The 10,694-nt window shown below is 50.1% G+C and overlaps 1 long non-coding RNA gene across 1 annotated transcript; it reads left to right on the top strand.

Moving 5' to 3' along the window:
• Positions 1 to 2,218: 2,218 nt before the first annotated feature.
• On the top strand, positions 2,219 to 10,307 carry LOC147645842 (uncharacterized). The gene is made up of 2 exons (XR_015282112.1): positions 2,219 to 3,123; positions 9,828 to 10,307. It is a non-coding gene; the product is annotated as an uncharacterized LOC147645842 (long non-coding RNA).
• Positions 10,308 to 10,694: the final 387 nt, after the last annotated feature.

Here is a 10,694-nt window from a genome sequence, read left to right on the forward strand (position 1 = left end):
TCATGGAGAGGAGCACGTTGGAGCTCACACTGCTATGATGTCACAGGTAGGGTAACAGTGGCTCTAACATTGCTGTGGTGTCCCAGAGAAGAGGAAATTTGGGCCCTCACTGCTCTGGTGTCACAGAGAGGGCTAAAGTTGGGCTCTAACTGCTATGGTGTCTCCAACAGGGTAATCCTGGGCCTAAAATGGCTGTCGTTTCACAAACAGGAGCAATTTTGGGCTGTGGCTGCACTGCTGTCTCAGATAGTGGAATTTTGGGGCTCATACTGCTCTGGTGTCCCAGAGACGGGAACATTGGAGCTGTCACTGCTGTGTTGTCACAGAGAGAGGAACACTGGAGCCCTCCCTGCTCTGGAGTCACGGAGAGGAGGAAATTGGGCATGTCACTGCCCTGGTGTCACAGGGAATGGAAGAGTGGGGCTGTCACTGCCGTGGAGTCCAGGAGAGGAGGAAATTTGGTGCGTGACTGCACTGCGGTCACAGCGAGTGGAACTTTGGGGCTCTCACTTCTGTGGTGGAAGAGATGAAGCAATAGGTGCTGTCACTGCTGTTGTGGTGTGAGGGAGAAGAGGAAATTTGGGCCTGTCATTGCTGTGGTGTCACAGAGAGGAGCACTTTGGAGCTCACACTGCTATGATGTCACAGATAGGGTAACACTGGCTCTGACATTGGTGTGTTGTCACCGAGAGGAGGAAATTAGGCCTCTCCCTGCTCTGGTGTCACAGAGAGGGGGAAATTTGGGCTCTCACTGCTGTTGTATGAGTGAGGGTGTAACACTGGGGCTGTCATTGTTGTGGTGTCTCAGAGAGGATTAAATTGGAGCTCACACTTCTATGGTGTCCTAGACAGTGGAACTCTGGGCCTGACATTGCTGTGGTGTAACAGAGAGGAGGCAATTTGGGGCTGTCATTACTGTGATTTCACAGAGAGGGGAAGAGTCGGGCTGTCACTGCTGTGGTTTCAGCGAGAGAGTGAAATGGAGGTAGTTAGAGCTGTGATGTTACAGACAGGGGAATCCTGGGAATCGGAGTGCACTGCTGTCACCGAGAGCGGAACTTTGGGGCTCTCACTGCTGTGGTGTCACAGAGAGAGAAACAGCGGTGTTGTCGCTGCTGTGGTGTCCCAGAGAGTGGAACACTGGGCCTGACATTGGTGTGGTTTGACAGAGAGGAGGCAATTTTGGCTGTCACGTCTCTGGTTTCACAGAGAGGGCAACTTTTTGGCTGTCCCTGCTGTGGTGTCACGGAGACGGGAATATTGGAGCTGTCACTGCTGTGGTGTCTGAGAGAGGGAAACACTGGGCCTGTCATTGCTGTGCTGTCATGGAGAGGAGCACGTTGGAGCTCACACTGCTATGATGTCAAAGGTAGGGTAACAGTGGCTCTGACATTGCTGTGGTGTCCCAGAGAAGAGGAAATTTGGGCCCTCACTGCTCTGGTGTCACAGAGAGGGGGATAGTTGGGCTCTAACTGCTATGGTGTCTCCAACAGGGTAATCCTGGGCCTAAAATTGCTGTCATTTCACAGAGAGGAGCAATTTTGGGCTGTGGCTGCACTGCTCTACCAGAGAGTGGAACTTTGGGGCTCACACTGCTCTGGTGTCCCAGAGACGGGAACATTGGAGCTGTCACTGCTGTGTTGTCACAGAGAGAGGAACACTGGAGCCCTCCCTGCTCTGGAGTCACGGAGAGGAGGAAATTGGGCATGTCACTGCCCTGGTGTCACAAGGAATGGAAGAGTGGGGCTGTCTCTGCCGTGGAGTCCGGGAAAGGAGGAAATTTGGTGCGTGACTGCACTGCGGTCACAGCGAGTGGAACTTTGGGGCTCTCACTTCTGTGGTGGAAGAGATGAAGCAATAGGTGCTGTCACTGCTGTTGTGGTGTGAGGGAGAAGAGGAAATTTGGGCCTGTCATTGCTGTGGTGTCACAGAGAGGAGCACTTTGGAGCTCACACTGCTATGATGTCACAGATAGGGTAACACTGGCCCTGCCATTGCTGTGTTGTCCCAGAGAGGAGGAAATTAGGCCTCTCCCTGCTCTGGAGGCACAGAGAGGGGGAAATTTGGACTCTCACTGCTGTTGTATCAGTGAGGGCGTAACACTGCAGCTGTCATTGTTGTGGTGTCCCAGAGAGGATTAAATTGGAGCTCACACTTCTATGGTGTCCTAGACAGTGGAACTCTGGGCCTGACATTGCTGTGGTGTGACAGATGTTAAGAATAATATGTTACAGTTGCTGTTTGTAAACTCCTTACTTATCTTGTACCCCGGTCCCAGGATATTGTTAAGAATAATACGTTCCAGTTGCTGTTTGTAAACTCCTTACTTACCTTGGACCCCTGTCCCAGGTTTACTTACCTTGTACCCCTGTCGCAAATTGCTGTACCCCATATTTTTGTTCCTTGTTCAGCCAGGCCCTGCCCCCTCTCCCAAGTTGCTGTACCCTGCGTTTCTTGTTCTGTGTTCAGCCAGGCACTGCCCCCACTGCTCCTAGACTCCCACATGGCAACATTGTATCCCTTTCCCGAGTTGCTGTACCGTCCTGAGGAGGAAGATGACATACTGACTTTTATGCAAACGAGAGAGACCAGAGACTTATGGGATGCACCCAGACTGGAAAAGACCCCAAAACAACGAGCCACGCAAAAGGGAAGGAATAGAACCAGCACCATCTAACAAGGAAGACCCAGAGGAGTCCCCTGGCTTCTTTCCAGGGGCCGACATAACCTCGAGGAGACTCGACTGGGATGACAGCCTAGACTACGAGCCTGAAAGAACGAGTCTTCCCGGGGACTCCCGTGAGGAAGGAAGGCCCAGCTCTGTCCTAGTGACAGAGCTGCACGGATCCTCCTCTTCTGCGGTGTCCAGTGGGAGCAGTGGCGGTGTGCGCAACCCCTCGGGCCCCCACCCCAGAGCTGTGCTGCTTAATAAAGGCCTTTTTAAAAGGAGCTGGTCTCCTGGCCCGTTTATCACAGCTTGGGGGCTCGTCCGGGATAGCCACGCCCTGAAGAGGACCAGGGACGGGACAGCTGCCCACCCTATTGGGCCTCCGGGGGACAGCTGGCTATACCGGACCCAGAAGAACAGCCTGGGATCGACATCGCAGAAGAGCACCGGATTGGGTAAGCCACCGGTGGCGGGAGTAGGAGGCGAGTGAGTGGATGTGTGAGTGAGACGGGGGCTGGCAGCTCAGACCCCCGGGGCGAGTGTGGACTGCCCAGTACCGCGGTTCCGGACTCCCGCGAGGGGGCCGGCCGGGAACGGCAGGAAGCGAAAGAGGCTCACTTGGGCCTAGAGAAACGAGTGAGGCGTCTCCTGGGGATAAAAGCCCCCCCTCTGAGTGCGCAGAGGGTACCTAAGAGAGTGAGTGGCGCACATAGGGGTAGGCCCCTCTACTGAAAAGGGCTAAACGGCCTAGGCTGCTCCGGGCGTGTGGAAGGCCTAGGTGAGTGAGAGTCACACGCAGGCAATCTAGGTAACTCCCGGGGTGGTGTGTGGGGGTGCCTAGGTTCGGTGTGAGTGAACACACCCCCCCCGCTTGGGTACTCAGACGACCTGACCGGGGAATTGGAATTGGGGGTCCCCAGGCCCTACCGGCACCAGGCAGTCAGCGAAGGGCCCTCGCTTCCCAGGGTCTGTGACACAGGACGTGCTGAAAGGCTCTAGTTGTCGCGGCTCAGTCTCGGCTCAGGGGGTTCCTGAGAAGGGAGGTCGTCAACCTGCTGCCGGAGAGCACAGGGGCAGGTAGTCTGCGCGGGCGGGCGAGGCAGCTAGAGTAATACACTCACGCATCCCTTAGCCGAAGCCATTCCCTGGTGGGCGGAGCGGCTAGGAGGCAAGGGGGAATTCTCCCACCGCTCACTTACAGTCAGCCCTCGCGCAGAAGCTATTCTCACTGGGGAAGGGGGATAGTCAGGGAGCGGAGGGGCAGGGGGTTCCGGGGTGAGCCCTGCTGACCAAATCTTGTGGACGGCACTGAGACAGGGACGGGGGAAGGTCCCAGGAGCGTCTAGTGCTAGGGTCCCCTCGACGTCGACCCAGGAGTGCTCATAGTCTTCGCTGGCAAGGGGGTCAGGGAGGCGAGGCGCGAGGGGAACGGGATTGGGGTGTAGGGAGGGGCAAGCGGAACCTGCAAGCCCCGCTGGGACCTAACCCCCGGGGCAAGCGGAGACTGCAAGCCCCAGAAAATTCAAAGTGTGAGTGGAAGGCCGGCCGAGTGTAAGAAAGGGTGTGGATTCCTGTGTGAGAAGATTGAGTGTATTCCCTAGTGTGAAAGGAGGAGAGAGTGAGTTCCTAGAGTGTGAGTTTTTGTTGAGGTTTGAAAGGTCAATTGTCTGTCATTAGAAATTTTTAGTTTGAGTAGGAGTACCTTTATAAAGTTTAATTTAAGTAAGAGCCAGTTTTAAGTTGGTTAGAAGTTGTGTTGTTTGTCAGTTCCAGTTTTGTTCGAGTAGAGGCACCGTAAGATTTTTTTAAGTGAAGGCCCGGAGATATGAGGAGCAATGAGACAATGTTTAAGTAAGAGAGTAGGTCCCAAGGGGAATGAAGAGGCCACCAGAACCATTCCCCCCGATAGCCCACTAGGGCAAATGTTAAATTGCTGGGATGCACAAGAGGCCACCAAGGGCCTAGACCGGATCAAGATGATCCATTACTGTATAGAGGTCTAGCCCAAACTAGAGATACAAGGACAGTGGCCTTGGTATGGTACTAAAGATCCTTGGATGTGCTCCCAACTGTACCAGCATCTGAAAACCAGAAGAACTGAGCCCAGAAAGAGTATCAGGGTATTCTAGCCATACCTGCACCAAAAACAAAGAGGGACATAAGAAAACTCTTAAGCCTTTTTAGATATTGCAAACTATGGATGGAACAATATACCCAGAGCATCAAGTTTCTTTATGAAAAGCTAGTTGATTGTGAACCCATAAGGTAGACAGCTGAAGATGAAGCGTAATTAAATCGGCTGAAGGTTAAGCTGTCCTCAGCACCAGTTTTAAGCCTGCCTGACTTAAAAAAAAAAGAATTTGATTTGTTTGTCAACTCTGAAGAAGGGACTGCATATGGGGTTCTGACCCAGGAATGGGGAGGATGTCGTAAGCCCATAGCCTGTCAGTCCAAACTGCTGGACCCAGTAGCTCGTGGGTGGCCCACCTGCGTGCAATCAATAGCTGCTGCTGCCATTTTAATAGAAGAGGCCCAAAAGCTAACCCTACAGGGTAAGATCAGAGTCCACACACCACATGATTTAAAAACAATCTTGAGCCGAAAGGCTCAGCAGTGGCTGACAGATGCCAGGATATTAAAATATGAAGTCATCCTAATGGATACTAGCAATTTGGAGCTAGTAACCTCCAAGGGCCTGAACCTGGCACAATTTTTGTCACGGGAGCCTCTGCCTGAATTAGAACATGACTGCTTAGAATTGGTAAATCTCCAAACCAAAGTGAGGGAGGATCTGGGAGATGTACCCCTGCCCTATGGGAAGGTACTATTTACTGATGGTTCCTCCAGGGTGGTGGAGGGGAAAAGATATTCAGGGTATGCAGTGGTCATAGAGGTAGGGGAAGGAAAACTATAGAGGTCCTAGAAAAAGGGAGACTACCCCCCAGTTGGTCAGCTCAGTGCTGTGAGGTTCATACTCTAAAGAGGGGTCTGGACTTGCTAGAGAGAGAAAAAGGAACCATCTATACAGATTCAAAGTATGGCTTTCGGATAGTCCATACCTTTGGTAAGATCTGGGAAGAGAGAGGCTACCTGAACTCCAAAGGGAAGAACCTGGCACATGAAGGGCTGATTAAATCAGTATTAGAGTCCTTGACCAAACCCAAAGAGATTGCAGTGGTCCACATGAAGTGGCATCAGAAGGGAGACTCCTTAGAAAGCAGAGGGAACCGACTTGCTGACCAAGCAGCTAAAGAAGTGGCCTTAGATCCAAAGGAATCAGTAAAAGTTTTTAAACTAGATGAGGTAGTAACTGAAGAAGACGGAAAAAAGAAACCAATATTTACCAAGAAAGAGTGGGAAGTAATAAAAAAATTAGAACTGTCTCAAGGAGAACAAGGAGAATGGTTAACCTCAGATGGGCGAAAGTTTCTGAACAAGGCCTTAGCCCGGAAAATATTAAATGAGATACATGAACTGACTCATTGGGGAACCCAAGGGTTGTGTGATCATTTTCTGAGAGAAAACCTATACTTGGGAGCAACATCTAGCAAAGGGCCACCTGGTTAGTCAATACCAGAGATTCCACCAACCGAGCAGGTCCTGCCCAGTCTGAGTCTTTACATGTAGTAGACGGAGACAAAGTCCCAGTAGTACATGTCAGAGGTCTGCTAGGGAAGACAGTTTGGGTCAATTCTACCTTGGGCACAGACAAAACCCATTCGTGGGGTTGTCTTTGCTCAAGGACCAGGTTGTACATGGTGGATAATGCAGAGAGATGGAACAACACGATGTGTACCTCAGGGAGAACTGATCATTGGGTAAAAGGTTACTGCCATTGTCTGTACCTTAAACCACGCAGACATGAAACAGAAGGAAATGTGTAAGTGTTGAAGGTATGAGCAAGTGAAAGATGGTGTATTGAGTAAGTAAAATGAGAGAGTGGGGAATCCTGCAGCTCTCCAGCGTGGGGGGGGTCTGGATTCAGTAGCTTGTTGTGAGGCTTGACAGGGGCATGATGGATATACTGCTTGTATTTTTTTGGGTGGAACGGAGGGGAAGTTTCTATGTATGTAAATGTGTGCAGAGTTAGAATGTTAGTTTTGGCAGTAAGTCGACGATATGGGGATAAGGGGTGGAAGGTCCTGGGTTGATTATGATGTTAAATTGTATCCCCATTTGTCCACCTAACTCAGACACAGGTTCTGTATTCTTAAAATTCCATCTGAGAGTAAAAGTGAGTGGAAAAGAAGCACCAAGTCTGTTATCAGACTGTACTTGCTTCCCCCCGCATCGGGAGTTTTGACTACAGCACAGACAGACAACAAGACACAAATCGCCTTGGCTTTCCAACTAGCTGGAGCAGAGAGGTCTTCCTGGACTGTTTTCTTTCCCTTTTCTGAAACGAATTGAACCTGCTCTGGACTGGGGACTCGGGGGAGCACCGGGAGCTTGCACCCGTGGACTACTGGGAGCCCAGCCTGGGCAGCGGCATTTTCCAGCGCCAGAGGGACTGATAACAGAGCCAACACCGCCAGGAAAGAGACCCTCTGAAGTTCGTCATCTCTTCTGAAGGGCGAGAGGTTTTGTAATTTGATATCATTCATTTTTGTGCTGGGTAGTGCTGTGCCTGTGAAATGAACAGGTTTTTTTTTTTCACTTCTCTCAGAGAAATCTCTTCCTGAACTTGTTGGGGGGTGGGGGGAAAAGAGCCACATGGGTTTGCTTCCCGGGGGGAGCCCCCCCCTGGAAGTTTTCTCCCAAATTTGCCCTAAACCAGGATAAAGAGGCAGCCAGAAATAGACTGAGAGAGAAAGAATATAAACAAAGACTGCAGAACTCTGCCGAGTGAGTTGGTTTAAGTGGGAGTGTTCTTAAAGTTCTTGTGGTTGTTGCTGTTAAATATTTTGATGTTAGCAAAGTTAGTTGAATGAAACCCCCCCCCCATTAACTTCTCCCACAGAACATTCTCCAAAAAGGCAACTAAATTAAAGAAGGTGGGAGAAGAAGAAGGACCATACCATCTCTCCTGATCCCCCAAAAAAACCTAAGAGGCAAGACCGGGTGAGGCTAACAGGGAAGGTGAGCCATGAAGCTCCCTAAAACAAAACTAGCTCATACCGGACTCTTAGGTGGACTGATGTTGGTCCAGCTGGTGAGCCTTGGGATGGGGGACAGTGGAGAAGCATGTATCCCCTATATGATGGAGAGGATCTAAGATCACTGATGAGGGTCCACACAAACATCAATCCCACCTGTTTTGATCACACCAAATTGGAAACCTGTCAGGAGGAAGGAAAGACATATTGGATTACTAGAAATACTGCCTCATTTAGGCAAGGTCTGCTTGGAGAATGCCCTGTAGGAGAATCCTGGCTCTGCTTTGAACAAGAGGGACTGAATGATGTAATAAAAGAAAAACAATTGAAGATAAAGAAAGGTGATCTGGATGAAACACGAGGTAAGAACCTATTCATTGACCTGATGGAGAAGAATCAGCAGAGGGTTAAACTTAACCAATTGTTGGGTATGTGGGAACACCCAGATGTCAGATATTTGGCCCTGGGAAGGGATCAGCCTAGCACCTTTAGACATTCTAAGGTGGAAATTAACTGAGCAGAAACCCCAGACAGGGAACAGGGGATGAGAACAATGGGATCTAAAAACAAGAGTGATTGGGGAAGAATGCATTAAAAGGACAGGGAGAAGATACAAAACCCCTGTGGGAAAAATGGCCTGCAAAAGATACCTGACGGTGAAACACTCAGGTAGCAGGTGGATTCCCCAAGAACCAAACAGGTATTGGGCCACTGGGAGAAAGGAAAGGGGGTGTATTTATCATGAGGGGTACAAACTGTATGAGTGCGCAGAAAAAGGAATAAACCCTTTTTGGGGGTTAAGAGAACTCTCAAAATACTGGGAACATCCTACAGACACACAGGACACTTTCTGGAAGGCCCCTGAGTATTTATTTTGGATTTGTGGGAGCACTGCATATACCCACCTCCCAGGAGATTGGGCAGGAAGCTGCACAATAGGGATAATAAAGCCTGCTTTTTTCCTCCTACCTAAGAAATCAGGGTCATACTTGGGAGTCCCCTTGTATGATGACTTAAAAAAAGGCAGTCGAAAGAGGAGGCATGTAATGGACCTAGGAAGCAATCAGAAATGGAAGGGGAAGATCTGGACCCCTGAGGAAATAATTAAGACATATGGACCGGCCATGTGGGCCCAGGATGGATCCTGGGGGTATCGTACCCCAGTCTATATGTTAAATCGAATCATCCATCTCCAGGCAGTATTGGAAGTGGTGTCAAACAGAACTGCCCTTGCTTTAGACCACATCAGCACACAATTGGCACAAACCAGGGCTGTAGTCTATCAGATTCGGCTGGCGGTGGACTACCTATTGGCAGATGAAGGAGGCATTTGTGGAAAGTTTAATTTCTCTGAATGTTGCCTGGAGATAGATGATAAGAGTGAGGTAATCAAAAACATCTCAAAAGAAATACGAAAGATAGCTTATGTGGGCACCCAGGAATGGACTCCTCTGGTGAACTCAGACTGGTGGAATGACCTTTGGTCCTTCAAAAGAGGGTGGTGGGAAAAAATAGTCTTTATTGCTGTCTGTGCATTTGCAAGTTTCTTGTTCCTGCCCTGTTTACTCCCCTGCCTAACCAAGACAGTGACTACCACAGTACAAGCAAGCATCCAGATCCCTGAAATAAAAGATAAGAAGCAGGCCAGGATCATGTTAATGGAGACTCAAAGTCAGGATCGAGAGCACAAAACTGCCAGGGAAATATATGAGCAATATCGAGAATTAAGAGATAAATATTCCCAAGAGCCAGAAGTTAATGGTTGATGCGGGCTAGAGCCCGATCAAAATATAAGAGGGGGGATATTGTTAAGAATAATATGTTACAGTTGCTGTTTGTAAACTCCTTACTTATCTTGTACCCCGGTCCCAGGATATTGTTAAGAATAATACGTTCCAGTTGCTGTTTGTAAACTCCTTACTTACCTTGGACCCCTGTCCCAGGTTTACTTACCTTGTACCCCTGTCGCAAATTGCTGTACCCCATATTTTTGTTCCTTGTTCAGCCAGGCCCTGCCCCCTCTCCCAAGTTGCTGTACCCTGCGTTTCTTGTTCTGTGTTCAGCCAGGCACTGCCCCCACTGCTCCTAGACTCCCACATGGCAACATTGTATCCCTTTCCCGAGTTGCTGTACCGTCCTGAGGAGGAAGATGACATACTGACTTTTATGCAAACGAGAGAGACCAGAGACTTATGGGATGCACCCAGACTGGAAAAGACCCCAAAACAACGAGCCACGCAAAAGGGAAGGAATAGAACCAGCACCATCTAACAAGGAAGACCCAGAGGAGTCCCCTGGCTTCTTTCCAGGGGCCGACATAACCTCGAGGAGACTCGACTGGGATGACAGCCTAGACTACGAGCCTGAAAGAACGAGTCTTCCCGGGGACTCCCGTGAGGAAGGAAGGCCCAGCTCTGTCCTAGTGACAGAGCTGCACGGATCCTCCTCTTCTGCGGTGTCCAGTGGGAGCAGTGGCGGTGTGCGCAACCCCTCGGGCCCCCACCCCAGAGCTGTGCTGCTTAATAAAGGCCTTTTTAAAAGGAGCTGGTCTCCTGGCCCGTTTATCACAACAGAGAGGAGGCAATTTGGGGCTGTCATTACTGTGATTTCACAGAGAGGGGAAGAGTTGGGCTGTCACTGCTGTGGTTTCAGCGAGAGAGTGAAATGGAGGTAGTTAGAGCTGTGATGTTACAGACAGGGGAATCCTGGGAATCGGAGTGCACTGCTGTCACCGAGAGCGGAACTTTGGGGCTCTCACTGCTGTGGTGTCACAGAGAGAGAAACAGCCGTGTTGTCGCTGCTGTGGTGCCAGAGAGTAGAACACTGGGCCTGACATTGATGTGGTTTGACAGAGAGGAGGCAATTTTGGCTGTCACCTCTCTGGTTTCACAGAGAGGGCAACTTTTTGGCTGTCCCTGCTGTGGTGTCAC

This window comes from Cyanistes caeruleus, unplaced genomic scaffold (assembly GCF_971803275.1).
Source record: "Cyanistes caeruleus unplaced genomic scaffold, bCyaCae1.hap1.1 HAP1_SCAFFOLD_161, whole genome shotgun sequence".
Classification (NCBI taxonomy): Eukaryota; Metazoa; Chordata; class Aves; order Passeriformes; family Paridae; genus Cyanistes; species Cyanistes caeruleus.